Here is a 6,088-nt window from a genome sequence, read left to right on the forward strand (position 1 = left end):
GCCTTGGAGAAGGTCTTTTTACATTGATAAAGTTGGGGATCTGTTAGCTTCTGTCACATGTATTTCCATCTCCCTCCCCAGGTTTTTGAAGTTCTCAGCTATTATTTCTTTGAACAAGCTTTCTGCTCCATTCTCCTTCTCTTCTTCCCCTAGGATACCTATAATGCTTATGTTGCATTTCCTACTTGAGTCAGATATTTCTTGGAGAGTTTCTTCATTTCTTTTTAGTCTTAGTTCTCTCTCGTCCTCTACTGAAGCATTTCTATATTCCTACACTCCAGACTGTCATCCATAATATCAGGTCTGCTGTTCAGGGATTCCAGATTTTTTTAGTCTCATGCATTGTGTTTTTTCATCTCGAACATTTCCGATTGGTTCTTCTTTACAGTTTCAAGCTCCTTTGTGACATGGCTCCTGAACTCGTTCAGTTGTCTGTCTGTATTCTCTTTTAACCTATTGAGTTTTTTAATGGTGGCTATTTTTTTTTTCTGCTTTATCTCCCCAAACCCCCCCGTACACAGTTGTATATCCTAGTTGCACGTCCTTCTAGTTGTGAGATGTGGGATGCCGCCTCAACGTGGCCTGACGAGTGGTGCCATGTCCGCGCCCAGGATCCGAACCCTGGGCCGCTGCAATGGAGTGCACGAACTTAACCACTCGGCCACGGAGCCGGCCCCGATGGTGGCTATTTTGAATTCTTTCTCATTGAGGTTATAGATTTCTGTGTCTTTGGGATGGTTTTCTGTGTACCTGTCATTTTCCTTCTGTTCTGGAGATTTAGTATATTTTTTCATACTTCTTGATGGCATGGATTTGTGCCTCTGCATAGAGATTGAGTTTGTTTACTGCTTCCACTTGCTGCCACTGGGGGAGGGGGCAGGAGCTGTGTAATCAGTGCCCACCAGGATCTCTGTCAGCTGTTTCTGACTGAGCCTGGACCACTCCTTGGGATCGCCATGGTCCTGTGGGGTTTCCTGTCAACTGTGGGACCAGTCACATGGGGGCTTCGGGTTGCTGCTGTCTGCTCCCACAGACCTGCCTAGACACGCTCCCCGTTTTGGACTGTAGCAGTGTTTTAGCCTTTTGCAGCAGCCTGGAGCTTGTTTTCCCAGACTCTGCTGCCATCTGGTCCAGCTGGATCTCACTTGCTGCTGTGGGGCCACAGCAGAGCCATGAGTGTTTAAGGCAGCTGGTGGTTTGCTCGCCTGGCTGTGCTACATCTGCTCCTAGGTCACACCAGACTTTGCGCTTGTTGGGCAAGGCCTCTCCACTAGGGCCACGACACGTCTCTCCTTGGGGCCACTGTGGGACCATGGGTTTTCCCACAGGACCAAGGAGTGATCACTCTGGGTCTCTGGATTGTCACCAACAACTCCCGTGGTCCTGCTGGATCTCACTCGCCACCTCAGGCCCTCAGCAGAGCTATGGACATCTAATGCAGCCAGTAAGGTTAGCTCACCAAGCTTTGCCACATCTGTTCCTAGGTCGCCCAGCCTTTGTGCTTGGTGGGTGTGGCTTCCCTACTGAGTCTGAGCCCGAGTCACTCCCTTGAGCCACAGTTGGACTGTGGATTTTGTCACTGGTCCAAAGAGCAATCCCGAGGGCTTAGAGCTGTAGTCATCTGTTTCCAGAGTGGCACCGATGTGCACGCCCACCCATGGGGCTGTGGCAGTGCTATGAGCTCTTCAGCTCGGGGAGATTCGCAAAGAGCCAGAAGAGCCTCAAGTGTTTCAGAGAAGCACAAGGTGGGGAGGCCAGTCTCAGCAGCCCTCAGGACTCGTAAGGTGGCATGGACCTGGTGCAGGATGGGCCAGGGGACAGGTGGAACAGACCCCACGCTCTGATAAATGCTTTGATGGGAAGGTCCTCCCCATCCGCAGGGCGGGTGGACTTTCAGTCAGTGGTGCTGGGACAGTGGTTCTCCAGGTGGAGAAAGTCACATTAGGTCTCCACTTCACACCCCATCTGAAATAAGGTTCCAAGTGGAGTAAATAGCTAGACGTGGAAAGCAAAACCTTTAAACCTTCTGGAAAAGGGCTGGCCCATTGTTGAGTGGTTAAGTTCACACACTCTGCTTCAGCGGCCCAGGGTTTTGCTGGTTTGGATCCTGGGTGTGGACATGGCACCACTCATCAAGCCATGCTGTGGCAGCGTTTCACATAGCAGAGCTAGAGGAACCTACAACTAGACTATACAGCAATGTACTGGGGGGCTTTGGGGAGAAGAAGAAAAAAAAGATTGGCACAGGTGTTAGCTCAGGGCCAATCTTAAACTTTCTGGAGAAAATAAAGGCATAATATTTATGACCTGAGGGTTGGGAACGATTTCTTAACCAAGTCACTGAAATCACAAGCCGTCAAAGATGCAGACATTTGACTCCATCACAGTTTAACAATCCTGTTGGAAAAAAGACAGTGCAACAAAGTAAAAATACAGGCTGAAGAGCAGAAGAAGAGAATTTCCATGCGTATGACTGGGGGGACCAGACCACACCAGCCAACGTGAAGGTGGGTGAGGGGTCTGAGCAGACGCATCCCAGGGCGGGAACCAAGAAAGAGAAAATAAGCCACAAACAAAAAGCTTGAGACCACTGGGATCCAGGGGGTTGCAAGTGGAACCGACCACGGGACCCCATGTGTTGGCCCCAGATCTGCAGCAATGCCCAGCCCTGGCAGGCGCGTGGAGCAGCAGGCCTGTGCTCAGACCCATGCCGATGAGAGCGAGAAACCGAAGACAGCCTACCTGCCCACCCATCAGGAGACGGGCTAAACCTGGGCATGTTCGTTCCCTGAAGTGTGACACAGCAGTTAAACTAGCATTGTGTGTACCAACATGGATGAGCTGAAAATTCAATGTTGAGCCAAATGCAGATTTATGCATACACTGAATCCATTCCTATGAATTTCGAATATGATGGATAATCTATTACATGCACACCTCAAATATAAAATTATAAAAACCTTTCAGAACCATGGAATTCAGGCTAGCTGTTGTCTCTGGGGTGGGGGGGAGGGGGTTCTGGGCAGGGCAACCCGATTCTATCTATAAGACTTTGTTCCCTGCTGGGAAATATCTCAAACAGATATGGCTACTTGCTAATGTTAGCTACAGCTGGGCGGTGGGTACCTGGTATCTATTTATCATTCTCTGTTCTTTACAGTGTGTTTGAAGTCATTCCCAGGCAAAGAGCTGGGAGGCGGTGAGTGTGGGCTGTGCCATCCAGTGCAGGATCCTGGGGCTGCAAGGTGATGGGCCACAGAGAACATGCCCCAGGGGAAGCGTCAGGACTCAGGCTGCTGTGGGCATGTGGCGGCAGGGGGCCGTGGACTCTCCCAGCTGTCCCAGGGTGGCCCTGAGCCCTCCCCTCTGGTGTCCATCTGGGCAAGGCCCAGACGGTCAGCTGGGTCCTAGATCTTCCTCTACATTGTGGTCAGTCCCTCCCTGGCCTCAGCTGGCCAGGCCGAGCCCACACACTGGTGACCAGAGGCCAGAGCAGGGTCCCACAGCTGTGACCGGCTCTGAGAAACTCATGCACCAGCCCGACTCTCGGGGAGAAGCTCCCCCAATGTTTGCTGATGGCGTCAAATCAAATCTCATCCATTCATGATTTCGGTGGCCACTCCCTGCCCTCTGCCCGCCTGCCAGGCCCCTGAAGGGAATGGGTGATTTTTTTCCTTGTGGAGTGAGTTTGGACTCAATTTCTCCACTTTGGTTCCTGTACACTGTTGTGGGCTGAACTGTGTCCCCATCAAATTCACATGTTGGGGTCCTGACCCCCAGCGCCTCAGAATGAGACTGTGTTAGGAGATAAATAAGGTCTTCAAAGTGGTGATAAATGTAGAGTGAGGTCACTAGGGTGGGCCCTGATCCAATCTGACTGGGGTCCTTATAAGAGGAGGAGTTCAGGACACAGACACTCACAGAGGGACGACCATGTGAGGACACAGGGAGAAGACGTGTCTAATGCCAAGGAGAGAGGCCAGACGAGGAACCAGCCCTGCGACACCTGGATCTCGGATGTCCAGCCTCCAGGACTGGGAGACAATCAATGTCTGCGTTTGAGCCGCCCCGTGTGTGGGACTTTGTGACTCAGCCCGAGGCACTGGCACGGTCAACCCTGAGGCTACACAGGGAGGGTCAGAAGGGGAAGCTCAGCAAGGGCTGTGGGGTTTCGGGCCATTGCCCATTGGCAATCCCCCTGACAAATAAGTGGCAATCCCTCGTGAACATAGATGCAAAATTCTAAGCAAACTTTTAGCAAATTGAATCCAACAACATATGAAGATCATGACTGGATGGGACTTATTCCAGGAATGCTGGGTGGTTTTAACATTTCAAATCAGTCTAATTCACAACATGACCAGGCTACAGAAGAGAAACCACACGATCATCTCAACAGAAGCAGGAAAAGCATTTCACAAAATCCAACACCCTTTCCCGGTAAAACTCAGCAAACTAAGAATGCGAGAGAACTTCCTCCACCGCCAAGGGCGTCTGCGAAAGCCTCGGGCTGATGGACGCTGAGGGACCCAGTGCCTATCTGTGACGCACCTGCTTTCGGCGTCTGTTTTTTACTTCAAAACTGATCAAACTGACACTTATCCCACCTTGTCTATCCCAAAGGAGTTCCCACCTTTTCTGTCCTGGGGGAGATCCCACCTTCTTTGTCCCAGGGGAGATCCCACCTTCTCTATCTCACGAGAGATCCCATATCTCTATCCCAGGGTAGATCCCACCTTCCCATCCCAGGGAGAACTCCATCTTCTCAGTCCCATGGAAGACCCCCACCTCTCGGACCCAGGGTGGAGAGGCTGTGCTGAGCGTCCTGGGTGCCCGGATTCCTCTGATGTCCTCCAGGGCATAGGGAACCTGGCATGGAAAATCTCTGCCCCTTTTGTCCACGGAGGGGGCCCCTTCCTGAGTTTCCCCAGGGCTCAGTGCCAGCCTGTGGAGGCCCCACGGGGAAGTGGCATAATGGCCTGCTGGCCCGGTGGCTCTGGTTTCCTAATCCCTGCTCCTCCTGGCTTGGGCCACATTCTTGGCATCCCTCACGCACCCAGGTCCCTGGGTCCCTGCAGGGAGGACGGTCCCTGGCCTGGGGCTGGTGGCACAGCAGCACAGGACCAGGGGTTCATCCTGGGAGTGGTGGGCCCAGGGCCCTCGGTTGTGGTCACCCTCTCCGACCCTGGGGGACTCTCCCCCTGATGTCCTTGCCCTGCGGGGATGCCTTGGGAACTGTCAGGCGGCGTGAGAGGCCTCTTGGCCCTGGGCGCTGTCACTGTGGCATGGAAGGCCTGTCAGCAGAGGCTCAGGCACAGCGCTCAGGGAAGGCCCAGGGGGTGCCAGGCCAGGGCTCAGATCCCAGCTCGCACATACTTCCGGTCGCTGCCTCTGTGTCCCATGCCCCCCATCCACCAGACATCTCCATTGTCCAGGGTCTCAATTACTGTGGAGATGAACCCCTTTCCCCTCACCCCTGCCCCTGCAACTTGGGGACCACAGGATTGGAATTCGAGGCTCCCCCCACCATCTGAGCTTGCTGTCCACTCTGTCGCTGGCCAATTTCAGAAGCCAAATTCAGGATGCGTGTCTGTTTTCTGGAGGAAGAAAGTGTAGGGAAAGGAGAGCCCCTGACCTCAGTTTATCCACCTGGTACACGGTGGGGCCTGCCTATGCTTCCTGGGCCAGTCACGCTCTAGGGTCGGGGCGAGGGCTGCCATGGCTAGTGGCTTCCAAGGTTGGGGCAGGTACAAGTTCAAACGCCACACCATGATTCCTCAGGGCATTTCCGGACAGGTTTTGGGCTCAGCTCGAGGGTCTGAGATTCATCAGAGGCCACAACTCCTCTCTTTGGGGCAGGACCCTCCCACCATGAGAGGTGTGGCCCCGGGGAGCCCAGGCAGGCTGTCCCTGCCCTCCAGCCCTGTGTTTCCACCACTCCACTCTCCCTACACATCCTGGGGAGGCTGGGGGTGGGCAGGGCCTGTGCTGGGGGTCGGGGCCACCTTTCTGCCAGCAGCAGCCCTGAGGCCTGTGCGTGCCCGTGGCCGTGTCTGGGACTCTGGCACCGTTCCCCACGGGATGGCCA

The sequence above is a fragment of the Equus asinus genome, chromosome 17 (assembly GCF_041296235.1).
Source record: "Equus asinus isolate D_3611 breed Donkey chromosome 17, EquAss-T2T_v2, whole genome shotgun sequence".
NCBI classification, from domain to species: Eukaryota; Metazoa; Chordata; class Mammalia; order Perissodactyla; family Equidae; genus Equus; species Equus asinus.